Source organism: Pristiophorus japonicus, chromosome 9 (assembly GCF_044704955.1).
Source record: "Pristiophorus japonicus isolate sPriJap1 chromosome 9, sPriJap1.hap1, whole genome shotgun sequence".
Taxonomy (NCBI): domain Eukaryota; kingdom Metazoa; phylum Chordata; class Chondrichthyes; family Pristiophoridae; genus Pristiophorus; species Pristiophorus japonicus.
This window is the reverse complement of record NC_091985.1, coordinates 77,465,745-77,479,530: the sequence shown is the minus strand read 5'-3', so window position 1 is coordinate 77,479,530 and position 13,786 is coordinate 77,465,745. Positions and strand designations below refer to the sequence as shown.

Below are 13,786 nucleotides of genomic sequence, written 5' to 3'. Positions count from 1 at the left end.
AAAGGGAAGGGACTTGCACTATTGACATGGACTGCGAGCAATTTGAATAAACCATGGCATCAATAAAAACACACCCCAACTCAATACTTCAAGCTCCAAATACTCCAAATTAAACTGCAGCCTTGCAACATAGGACTAGACCTCTGCAAGAATATCTATATAACCCCTTACTAGTGTCATTATTCATTATTAGTGGGATCTGAGAAGTATTTTATTGAGGTGTGTTCCAAAAAAGTTTGACAATCACTAATTAAAAAATAACAAAAAGAACCCCACCCTGATATCTCTGGTGAACATGTTGGAACATTTATAGGTATAATTACAGTTCCACCCCCAACAGACTTTCCATTTTAATAGTGACAAACTAATTTATGAACAGTATTATTAATCATCCTCCCTTGGTAAATCTGAGAACACGCAATTTTATCCTATGCAATGGACAATATATTATTATTGTATTCTTATTGGTCTTAGGCCTAACTATCGTCAACCGCTTTATCAGTGGCATTCCTTCCATCATAAAGACATAAATAGGGCTGTTTGTTGATGGTTGCAGTGTTCATCTCCATTTGCAATTCCTCCGATAATGAAGCAGTCCATGCCTGCATACAACAAGACCTGGACAACCTCCAGGCTTGGGCTGATAAATGGCAATAACATTCACACCACTCAAGTACCAGGCAATGACCATCTACACGAGAGAGCCTAACCAGCTATCCATGAAATTCAATGGTATTACCATTGCATAGTCCCCTTCCATCAACATTCTTGGGCGTCACCATTGACCAGAAACTCAAACTGACCAGCCACATAAATGCCGTGGCCATTAGAGAAAGCCAGAGGCTGGCCACTCTGCGGCGAGTAGCTCGTCTCCTGACTTCGAAAACCTCTCCACCACCTACAAGGCATTTCGGAAGTGTGATTTAATACTTTCCACCTCCCTGGATGGGTACAGCTGCAACAACAGTCAAGATGCTTTGCACCATCCAGGACAAAGCATTCCGCTTGATTGGCAATTTATCAATTAGCTTAAACATCAGCACACCGTGGCTGCAGTGTATACTCGCTACAGGATGCACTGCAGCAACTCACCAATGGTTCTTCGACAGCGTCTCTCAAACTCACGACCTCCCCCACCTAAAAAGACAAAGGCAGCAGGTGCATCGGACATCATGACCTCCAAGTTACCTTCAAATCACACTCCATCCTCACTCGGACATTTATCACTGTTCCTTCATTCTCGCTGGGTCAAAATCTTGGACCGCCCTACCTAATAGAAAGTAGACTGGGTGTTATGTAATGAGAAAGGATTAATTAGCAATCTCGTTGTGCGAGGCCCCTTGGGGAAGAGTGACCATAATATGGTGGAATTCTGCATTAGGATGGAGAATGAAACAGTTAATTCAGAGACCATGGTCCAGAACTTAAAGAAGGCTAACTTTGAAGGTATGAGGCGTGAATTGGCTGAGATGGATTGGCGAATGATACTTAAGGGGTTGACTGTGGATGGGCAATGGCAGACATTTAGAGACCGCATGGATGAACTACAACAATTGTATATTCCTGTCTGGCATAGAAATAAAAAAGGGAAGGTGGCTCAACCGTGGCTATCAAGGGAAATCAGGGATAGTATTAAAGCCAAGGAAGTGGCATACAAATTGGCCAGAAATAGCAGCGAACCTGGGGACTGGGAGAAATTTAGAACTCAGCAGAGGAGGACAAAGGGTTTGATTAGGGCAGGGAAAATGGAGTATGAGAAGAAGCTTGCAGGGAACATTAAGACGGATTGCAAAAGTTTCTATAGATATGTAAAGAGAAAAAGGTTAGTAAAGACAAATGTAGGTCCCCTGCAGTCAGAATCAGGGGAAGTCATAACGGGGAACAAAGAAATGGCGGACCAATTGAACAAGTACTTTGGTTCGGTATTCACGAAGGAGGACACGAACAACCTTCCGGTTATAAAAGGGGTCGGGGGGTCTAGTAAGGAGGAGGAACTGAGGGAAATCCTTATTAGCCGGGAAATTGTGTTGGGGAAATTGATGGGATTGAAGGCCGATAAATCCCCAGGGCCTGATGGACTGCATCCCAGAGTACTTAAGGAGGTGGCCTTGGAAATAGTGGATGCGTTGACAGTCATTTTCCAACATTCCATTGACTCTGGATCAGTTCCTATGGAGTGGAAGGTAGCCAATGTAACCCCACTTTTTAAAAAAGGAGGGAGAGAGAAAACAGGGAATTATAGACCGGTCAGCCTGACATCGGTAGTGGGTAAAATGATGGAATCAATTATTAAGGATGTCATAGCAGTGCATTTGGAAAGAGGTGACATGATAGGTCCAAGTCAGCATGGATTTGTGAAAGGGAAATCATGCTTGACAAATCTTCTGGAATTTTTTGAGGATGTTTCCAGTAGAGTGGATAAGGGAGAACCAGTTGATGTGGTATATTTGGACTTTCAGAAGGCGTTCGACAAGGTCCCACACAAGAGATTGATGTGCAAAGTTAGAGCACATGGGATTGGGGGTAGTGTGCTGACATGGATTGAGAACTGGTTGTCAGACAGGAAGCAAAGAGTAGGAGTAAATGGGTACTTTTCAGAATGGCAGGCAGTGACTAGTGGGGTACCGCAAGGTTCTGTGCTGGGGCCCCAGCTGTTTACACTGTACATTAATGATTTAGATGAGGGGATTAAATGTAGTATCTCCAAATTTGCGGATGACACTAAGTTGGGTGGCAGTGTGAGCTGCGAGGAGGATGCTGTGAGGCTGCAGAGCGACTTGGATAGGTTAGGTGAGTGGGCAAATGCATGGCAGATGAAGTATAATGTGGATAAATGTGAGGTTATCCACTTTGGTGGTAAAAACAGAGAGACAGACTATTATCTGAATGGTGACAGATTAGGAAAAGGGGAGGTGCAAAGAGACCTGGGTGTCATGGTACATCAGTCATTGAAGGTTGGCATGCAGGTGCAGCAGGCGGTTAAGAAAGCAAATGGCATGTTGGCCTTCATAGCAAGGGGATTTGAGTACAGGGGCAGGGAGGTGTTGCTACAGTTGTACAGGGCATTGGTGAGGCCACACCTGGAGTATTGTGTACAGTTTTGGTCTCCTAACCTGAGGAAGGACATTCTTGCTATTGAGGGAGTGCAGCGAAGGTTCACCAGACTGATTCCCGGGATGGCGGGACTGACCTATCAAGAAAGACTGGATCAACTGGGCTTGTATTCACTGGAGTTCAGAAGAATGAGAGGGGACCTCATAGAAGCATATAAAATTCTGACGGGGTTGGACAGGTTAGATGCAGGAAGAATGTTCCCAATGTTGGGGAAGTCCAGAACCAGGGGTCACAGTCTAAGGATAAGGGGTAAGCCATTTAGGACCGAGATGCGGAGGAACTTCTTCACCCAGAGAGTGGTGAACCTGTGGAATTCTCTACCACAGAAAGTTGTTGAGGCCAATTCACTAAATATATTCAAAAAGGAGTTAGATGAGGTCCTTACTGCTAGGGGGATCAAGGGGTATGGCGAGAAAGCAGGAATGGGGTACTGAAGTTGAATGTTCAGCCATGAACTCATTGAATGGCGGTGCAGGCTAGAAGGGCCGAATGGCCTACTCCTGCACCTATTTTCTATGTTTCTATGTTTCTATGTTTCTTAGAACAACTAAGCAATAAATGTTGGCCTTGCCAGCAACACCCACATCCTGAAAATGAAAAAAACAAAAACATCATAAGAGCGTTAGTATTTTTAAACTTAATTTTCATGATTATGTGCATTTTTGTTATGTTGGGAACAAAAGAACATAAGAAATAGGAGCAGGAGTAGGCCATTTGACTCCTCGAGCCTGCTCCAACATTTACTACTATTATGGCTGATCTGATCATGGGCTCAGCTCCACTTCCTTGCCCACTCCCCCATAGCCTTTTATTCCTTTGTCGCTCAAAAATCTGTCTATCTCCACCTTAAATATATTCAATGACCCAGCCTCCACAGCTCTCTGGGGCAAAGAATTCCATTGATTTACAACCCTCTGAGAGAAGAAATTCCTCCTCAACTCAGTTTTAAATAGGCGGTCCCTTATTCTAAGACTATGTCCCCTAGTTTTAGTTTCCCCTATGAGAAAATATCCTCTCTGCATCCACCTTGTCGAGCTCCCTCATTATCTTACATGTTTTGATAAGATCACCTTTCATTCTTCTGAACTCCAATGAGTACAGGCCCAACATACTCAACCTATAAGTCAACCCCCTCATCTACGGGAATCATCCTAGTGAACCTTCTCTGAACAGCCTCCAATGCAAGTATATCCTTCCTCAAATATGGAGACCAAAACTGTACACAGTACTCTAGGTGTGGCCTCACCAATACCTTGTACAGTTGAAGCAGGACATCTCTGCTTTTATACTCCATCCCCCTTGCAATAAAGGCCAACATTCCATTTGCCTTCCTGATTACTTGCTGTACTTGCATACTAACCTTTTGTGTCTCATGCATAAGGACCCCCAGTTCCCTCTGTACTGCAGCATTTTGCAATTTTTCTCCATTTAAATTATAGTTTGCTTTTCTATTTTTTCTGCCAAAGTAGATAACCTCACATTTTCCCACATTATACTCCATCTGCCAAATTTTTGCCCACTCACTTAGCCTGTCTATATCCCTTTGCAGATGTTTTGGGTCCTCACAATTTGCTTTCCCACCCATCTTTGTATCATCAGCAAACTTGGCTACATTACACTCGGTCCCTTCATCCAAGTCATTAATATAGATTGTAAATAGTTGAAGACCCAGCACCGATCCCTGCAGCACCCCACTAGTTATTGTTTGCCAACCGGAAAATGACCCATTTATCCCGAATCTCTATTTTCTGTTGGTTAGCCAATCCTCTATCCATGCTAATATATTACCCCCAACCCCTTGAACTTTTATCTTCTGCAGCAACCTTTTATGTGGCACCTTATCGAATACCTTCTGGAATTCCAAATACACCACACCATAGGGTGGATAAGGTTTCCCCTTATCCACCCTGCTTGCTACTTCCTCAAAGAACTCCAACAAATTTGTCAAACATGATTTCCCTTTCATAAAACCATGCTGACTCTGCTTGATTGAATTATGCTTTTCCAAATGCCCTGCTACTGCTTCCTTAATGAACTCTAGCATTGACAGATGTTAGGCTAATTGGTCTATAGTTTCCTTCTTTTTGTTTTTAAATAGGGGCGTTACATTTGCGGTTTTCCAATACGCTGGGACTGCCCCAGAATCCAGGGAATTTTTGGTAGATTACAATCAACACATCAACTATCTCTGCAGCCATTTCTTTTTAGACCCTAGGATGTATGCCATCAGATCCAGGGGACTTGTCCGCCTTTAGTCCCATTATTTTACCGGGTGCTACTTCATTAGTGATGGTGATTGTATTTAACTTCCTCCCACCGTAGCCCCTTGATTATCCACTATTGGGATGTTTTTAGTGTCTTCTACCGTGACCAATATAAAATATTTGTTCAACGTCTCTGCCATTTCCCTGTTCTCCATGATTAATTCCCCAGTCTCATCCTCCAGGGGACCAACATTTACTTTAGCCACTCTTTTCCATTTTATGTACCTGTAGAAACTCTTACTATCTGCTTTTATATTTCATGCTAGTTTACTTTCATAATCTATCTTCCCTCTCTATCAATTTTTTAGTCGTTCTTTGCTGGCTTTTAAAAGTTTCCCAATCCTCTGGCCTCCCGCTAGTCTTGGCCACATTGTATGTCCTTGTTTTCAATTTGATACCATCCCTTATTTCCTTAGTTAGCCACGAATGGTTATCCCTTCTCTTACAGTCTTTCCTTCTCATTGGGATATATTTTTGTTGCGAGTTATGAAATATCTGTCACTGTTCATCAACCGTCCCATACTTTAATCTATTTTCCCAGTCCACTTTAGCCAACTCTGCCCTCATACCTTTGTAGTCTCCTTTAGTAAGCTTAGGACACTGGTTTGAGATTCCAACTTTCTCACACTCCAACTGAATTTGAAATTCAACCATGTTACTGGTCTGTCCCGTATATACAACCATGTCATTCCTAGAGGATCCTTTACTAGGAGATCATTTATTAATCCTGCCTCATTGCCAGATCTAAGATAGCCTGATCCCTGGTTTGGTTCAAAGGAATGTTGTTTCAAAATAAATTAAAGAAAAAGTGATCAAGAGAACCATTGGAGTTTACAGCACAGCACAGAAAGAGGCCATTTGCTCATCATGTCTGTGTCAGCTCCTAGACTAATCCAAAACTAATCACACAGCCTAGCTCCCTCCCCAAGAATCATTTACCTTACTCTGCTTCAAATATTTACCTAATTTTTCCTTAAAGGACGCAGTGTTCCCTGCCTCAACCACATCCTGTAACAAAGCATTCCAAGCTGCAACACCATCACTGTGTAAATAGATTTCTCCTTACACAGTACACTCAGGATAAAAGGTTTGAACTTATTCCTGTGCAGTATCCTTTACACCTGTTGTGCTTTTTTTCTCCCATTCACTTTTTTATGATTATCTGTTTTTTGCTTCTCTTCTGCTTTTTTCCCCATGTTTTTCTGAAATCTTTTACTTCCATATTTCTTGGTGGTGTGGTGTGGCATTGCAGATATGCCGAGAGCTTTGGATCATGAAATGGGGACAGGGATGGGGCCAGCATGCAAAGTATCGCCTCCCAACCCTTCATCTCTTGTAATCTATATTCTTCCCTTGTTGTGTGCCCTCTCTCCTGCATCCCATGTCCTGCTGCCCCATCCACCTGCTATTCCTCCAGCCCCCTCACTCCCACTGCCTCCTCTATCTATTCCTGTGGCTCAGTGGGTAGCACACTCACCTCTGAGTCAGAAGGTTGTGGGTTTCAGGGACTTAAGCACATAAATCTAGGCTGACACTCAGTGCAGTATTGAGGGAGTGCTGCACTGATGAAGGGGCTGTCTTTCAGCTGAGACGTTAAACCGAGACCCCGTCTGCTCCCTCAGGTGGCCGTAAAAGATCCCATGGCACTATTTTGAAGAAGAGCATGGGGAGTTATCCCCGGTGTCCTGGCCAATATTAATCCCTCAATCAACATAACTAAAACAAATTATCTGGTCATTATCACATTGCTGTTTGTGGGAACTTGCTGTGTGCAAATTGGCTGCTGCGTTTCCTACATTACAACAGTGACTACATTTCAAAATGTACTTCATTGGCTGTAAAGCGCTTTGAGACATCCGGTAGTCGTGAAAGGCGCTATATAAATGCAAGTCTTTCTTTCACAATGTCCTCAGATTTTGGGTCCCAATGGGAAATATCTGGCTAATGTATAGGATGACTTCCTCCAGTGCATCCTTGCTGGAATTGTCTTGTAATCTTTACATTTACCCTTTTCCTCCTTATATCCTAAACTGCACCTTATTCCTCGGCATGCTCTTCGTTGCTACTCCTATACTCTTTCTTCCTGTTTCCTTGTCACAACCTCTCCGAATCCTTCATCTCTTACTCTTTTCACGCCCATCACCTTTCCATACCTACACTGACATGCAAGCATCATTTCCACGTTCCCTCACCTAAATATCCTCTCCCTTCACCTCACTCCAAATCCCATAGCAGATTGACTTCAAATGCTTTAAACAAAAACAAATTGTCCTTTAAAGTGCTTAAACTGCTATAAATAAAAGCAGACATCACAGGGAACAACAGTGAGTCGATGAAGAGGTCAAAGGCATTGGGAGTGGGAAAGGAAAGGTGGGTGAACATAACATAAGAACATAAGAATTAGGAACAGGAGTAGACCATCTCGGCCCTCGAGCCTGCTCCGCCATTTAACAAGATCATGGCTGATCTGGCCGTGGACTCAGCTCCACAACCCTCTGGGAGAAGAAATTCCTTCTCAACTCGGTTTTAAATTGGCTCCCCCCGTATTTTGAGGCTGTGCCCCCTAGTTCTAGTCTCCCCGATCAGTGGAAACAACCTCTCCGCCTCTATCTTGTCTATCCCTTTCATTATTTTAAATGTTTCTATAAGATCATCCCTCATCCTTCTGAACTCCAACGAGTAAAGACCCAGTCTACTCAATCTATCATCATAAGGTAACCCCCTCATCTCCGCAATCAGCCTTGTGAATCGTCTCTGTACCCCCTCCAAAGCTAGTATATCCTTCCTTAAGTAAGGTCGGAGCCATGACCAAAGAGGCATGGAACGCTACCTGATAACTTCTGAGGCCCTTCCATTCCAGGCTAAATAGCCCAAGTCTCAGACTGTTGACACTAGGGGATAGATTCTTAACTTGTCACCCAGGCACAAAACTGGTGTTGCAAATCGGTCAACTATTACAAAATCAACCTGATTTTCATTTCCATTGAAATCAATGGGATGAAAATCAAGTGGTTTCTATAACAGGCAACCATTCCACAATGGCAGCTTTAGGCCCATGCGGCATATTGAAAATCTACCCCAGAGATCAGCATTGTCTTCTCTGCAATACTTCTAGCATTTGAACGTCTTCTTTGTTTCTTGGTATCTTGGCTGTTTCTTGGCTGAACATGGTACTCAAGGTGTGATCTGACCAGAACACTGTACAGCATAACCAACACCTTGTTTCGTAACACCCTCGCTCCAGGCACTGGCATTTGTTAGACTACATCATCGTCTGAGCGAGGGAGTGCAAGGAAGTCCGCATCACCCGTGCCACGACAGGAGCGGACGACTGCTGGACTGATCATCGCCTAATCCGCTCTGTTATCTCCATCAATGTAGCCTCAATAGCAGCAGCAACAGAAACGCTGCCGCAGGAAAATCAACGCTGGAGCACTCAAAGATCCTGCTAAGAAAGCCCTATTCAGTCATGGCCTCACAGCCAACCTGACGACTCCCAATGAACCGGAGGCACAGAGTGTCCACAGTGTCTGGTCTGCCCTCAAGTCCACCATAATTAGGACCTGTGAAGAGACTCTTGGTCACTCTACCAGAAAACATCAAAACTGGTTCGATGAGAATGACCAGGAGAGCCAGGAGCTAATAAACCGCAAACGCAAGGCATTCTTGAATTGAAAACAACATCACAACTCGAGCGCAAGAAAGTAGATATACAGACAACTGAAGGCTGAGGTCCAACAAAAAACTTGTGACCTAAAGAACAGATGGTGGGTGGAAAAAGCGCAGGAGATCCAGCAACAAGCCAATAACCACAAACTTTCTGAATTTTTTAGTGCCGTCAAGACCGCCTACCGTCCAAGCACCCAAGGTCCTACCCCGCTGAGGGCTAAGAATGGAGAAGTGCTCATCAAAGACAGAGAGGTAGTCAGTGCCTGCTGGAAAGAGCACTTCGAAGATCTCCTCAACCAAGACTCTATCTTCGACGTGAGTGCCCTTGACTCCATCCCACAGCATGCTATCCACTACCACCTCGGCACAACTCCAGCCCAGCATGAGGTTGAAAAGGCCATCCGACAAATGAAGAACAAGGCCTCAAGAGCAGATGGAATCCCTGCCAAAGTACTAAAGCATGGTGGAGAAGTACTTGGCATGAATCCATAACCTAATTTCTCTTATCTGGAAGGAGGAGTGCATGCCAGGGGATTTCAGAGATGCCATAATCATGACGATTTTCAAGAAAGGTGACAAGCCCAATTGTGGTCATTACAGAGTTTCCATGTTGTCTGCCACAGGAAACGTCATCGCAAGAATCTCCTCAACCGTCTTCTCCCAGTGACTAAAGAGCTCCTCCCAGAGTTGCAATGCGGATTCCGCCCACTAAGGGGCACAATGGACATAATCTTCATAGCATGTCAAATCCAAGAAAAAGGTAGGGAGCAGCATCAACCTCTGTACGTGGCCTTCTTTGACCTCACAAAGGCCTTCGATTCTGTCAATCGTGACAGATTATGGAGTGTCCTTCTCAAATTCGGCTGCCCTCAAAAATTTGTCACCATCCTCCGCCGGCTTGGATGACATGCAAGCGTGATCCTTACCAACAGATCCATCACAGACCCAATACATGTGCAGACCGGTGTCAAGCAAGGCTGTGTCATCGCACCAATGCTCTTCTCAATCTTCCTTGCTGCAATGCTCCATCTCGACCTCAACAAGCTCCCCGCTGGAATGGAGCTAAACTTCAGGACAAACGGGAAATTGTTCAAAGTGGAGAAGCATTCGAGACGGTGCTGAACACTTTTGAATCTCTTCGTCGGGAGCACGTGGAAGCCAAATACAAATAGCGGAAGGAGCGTACGACAAATCAAGCATCCCACCCACCCATCCCTGTAACCACTAATTGCCCCACCTGTAACAGAGACTGTAAATCCCGCATTGGTCTCATCAGTCACCTTAGAACTGATACTAGTGTGGAAGCAAGTCATCCTCAACTCTGGAGGACTGGATAAGGATAGCATAATCAGAATTTCCTTTGACTTGTTTTGGCTATGTTGATCAACATTCTACTGATTTTGTTTATTGTTGCTGTGTTGGCTGGACATTTTGAATATTTGTGTCTATTAAAACCCTTTTAATTTCATCCGTAGCTATTTAAACACCATTCCTGAAGTATGTATGTTATCCATTTATCCTTGCTATCTGCAATACTTTATACTTGTCTGCATTAAATTTCATCTGCCATTGTTCAGCCCACTAATTATCACCTTTCCACCTGTAGCTATCACCTCTTGCCAAATCAAAAGTTTGGAAGAGGGTGTGGAGAAAAATATTATGGCTTAAGTTCTGAGATTTGCTTTACTATTGATGAAAATTTAGTTGAAAGGAGGAATATTTTTTGTTCAAAATTCTATTTTTTTGAATATTAGAAAATAAATTAAATTTCTGAATTTTTTCAAGCCATCCATTTTGTTGCCAGCATAGCGACCACAATATGGTCTACTCCCATTTTAACAACAGGAGCAGGGAGGGACTACAACTCCTAACATTTTCTTTCTGCAGAGCTGGCCAACACTGGAAACCATGCTACAAATATAGAATTTCCCTCCTTGTAATGTGGTCCCATTCCAAAGACTTGAGCACAAAAATCTAGCCTGACATTTCAGTGCAGTACTGAGGGAATGCAGTACTGGTGAAGGGGTCGTCTTTTGGATGGGAGGTTAAACTGATGCCCCGTCTGCCTTCTCAGGGGGACATAAAAGATCCCACGGCACTATTTCGAAGAGCAGGGGAATTCTCCCTGGTGCCCTGCCTAATATTTATCCTTCAACCAACATCACTAAAAACAGATTATCTGGCCATTATCACATTGCTTTTTAAATGAGCTGGCTGCGTTTCCAACATTACAACAGTGATTACACTTCAAAAGTACTTAATTGGCTGTAAAGCACATTGGGACCGGAGGTTGTGAAAGACGCTATAGAAATGCAGGTTCTTTCCTACAATTGGAGGGGCAGTTTTGGAGTGACTTTGGGATAAGTTTAAAGTTGTGCTCCTTGCTGTTTCCCAAGGAGCCATTCCCCATAATCCGTATCAACAGAACAATAAACAAAAGTCTCCTCCCTGACCTTTATTAACAAATGTCTCCTAATTACGTAGAACGTGTATGACAAATAACTTTATATATTGCTCATTCCAAAGGCGGTCGGCAAGCAGCTCCGTGCCCAGTGATTACCGCTTTATAATTCTTTTATCGGGTTAGTCATATCCTTTACAGCTGGAGGTGAATTTTGTGAAACTGGCCGGCGCATGAGAAGGCCGGAACCCCGAGCGCCATGGCAACCGCGCAGCTCGACCCGCCCACAACGGGAATCTGTGGCGAAGTGAAATAAAGTGCGCATCACCGCTAGCACAGCACGGCGGGGCGGGGCGGGTTGGTAGTCATGGTGATGTTAAAAAAAAACAACGCCTCGCGATGTTAAGCAACAGGCCCTGGTGAGGTTTAAAAAAAACAACCCCTAGTAACGTAAAAAAAATCCTCGCGATGTTAAACAACAATCCCTGGCAATGTGGGGTGCGGACGGTTCATTGCTGCAGGGCCGGGCGGGTCTGTACATCGTGGCCGTCATATCTCAGCCCAGGAATTTGCAACGACGTGTCAGTGTGCTAACCTTTGCACCCGCCTCGCCGGAGCCACAAGGTGCTCTGATCCGCCGCGCAACCCGCCAGTAAGAGCATCGTATTTGTTGTTTTTTTTTTAAAAAAAACGACATTTAGGTGAGGTTGGGCACGGCTCTCCCCGTCGCACAAGCTAATTTTCGCGACAGTTAATGTGCCGGGCCTGAAGCCACGAAGTGGTTGAAAGGAGTAGTTTTACATCTAGCCCCGTCTTTTCATTGTTTTCAGTTAATAATAGATCAAATGAAATAGTTTTCTTCCTCGAGCTAATTTAATACACAATGCCCTTCCCCTACTATTGTTGTACGATACTCACTCAGCTGCTCAACTACTTCTAAATCTTTAATGTTCTTTCCTCTCTCATCCTATCTTGGCCAGTCCCCTGCTATTGCCTCCATTTTTGCTTCCTCAAATCCAAGGTGTGCACAGCTGGTTTAGCCATCCTTCACCAGATCTGGCTGGAATACATTGCGCATATAAAATTCTGATGGGATTGGACAGGTTAGATGCAGGAAGAATGTTCCTGATGTTGGGGAATTTCAGAACTAGGGGTCACCGTCTTAAGGATAAGGGGTAAGCCATTTAGTACCGAGATGAGGAGAAACTTCTTCACTCAGAATTGTGAACCTGTGGAATTCTCTACCACAGAAAGTTGTTGAGGCCAGTTCATTAGATATATTCAAAAGGGAGTTAGATGTGGCCCTTATGACTAAAGGGATCAAGGGGTATGGAGAGAAAGCAGGAATGGAGTACTGAAATTGCATGATCAGCCATGATCATATTGAATGGTGGTGCAGGCTCGAATGGCCTACTCCTGCACCTATTTTCTATATTTCTATTACCGGTCCTCACTCTCTGCCAAAAGTGCCCCTTACTCCAGGATCATTCTGGAGAGCAAAGATAACACCTGGCTTCTTTTCTACACCACCAACTGTCTTCTTAAATTCCTCACTCCCTCCACTTTTATGAGCTTCTTTGTCACTAAGATTGCATCTAACCATTCAGCTGTCTCTACTACTACTACTTCCTTCCTCCCCTTCTTCCTTAGCAAGCCAAAGCACCTATCAGGCTTCCCCCTGGCCCTGTGTTCTAGCCCTGAACCCTAGTTTCTCTTCAATCTTCCCTCGTGTCTTCTCAGATCTAGTCCATGTGACCTACCTCGTGCTCCCTTGACCCCGTTCCCATTAAACTACTGGCCACCCAGCTTCCTTTCCTGGCACCCATGCTAGCTGGCATTGTAAATAGTTCCTTTTCCACAGGTACTGACCCTCTGCCCCTTTCAAAGCCATCCTCTTCAAAAACCACCCACTCGACCCCTTTGATGTTACAAACTTCTGCTCCTTGAACACTTCACCACCCAAATCGGTGCCTGTCTTTACCGCAGTTTCATGTTTGAATCAGGGTTCTGCCCCTACCACAGTAATGAAACGGCCCTAAACACAGTCACATATGACATCCTCTGTGATTGTAACTTTTGTACGCTATCACCCCTCCTTTTCATCTACATGATGTCCATTAATGACATCACCTGTAGACATGGGATTAGTTTTCACATGTACCCTGAAGACACTCGGTTCTACTTCTCCACCACCTCTCTCAATCTCTTCACTGTGTGTTGTCAGACTGCTTGTTTGATATCTTAGATGAGTGACAATTTTCTCCAGTTAACACTGGGAAGAACAAAGTCATTGTTTTCGGCTTCCACCGCAAATTCTGTACCCTTGCCACCGATTTCA

General features: G+C 44.2%; 1 long non-coding RNA gene across 2 annotated transcripts in view; it reads right to left on the bottom strand.

Moving 5' to 3' along the window:
- Positions 1–12,448, bottom strand: part of LOC139273107 (uncharacterized) — a 33,347-nt gene extending 20,899 nt beyond the window's left edge. The window contains exon 1 of one of the 2 annotated variants that reach the window (XR_011595017.1): positions 12,367–12,448. This is a non-coding gene — a long non-coding RNA (uncharacterized lncRNA). Of the gene's footprint in view, positions 1–11,607; positions 11,693–12,366 lie in introns of those variants that run through there. The other variant, XR_011595018.1, reaches the window with a different exon arrangement.
- Between the last annotated feature and the right edge of the window lie 1,338 nt (positions 12,449–13,786).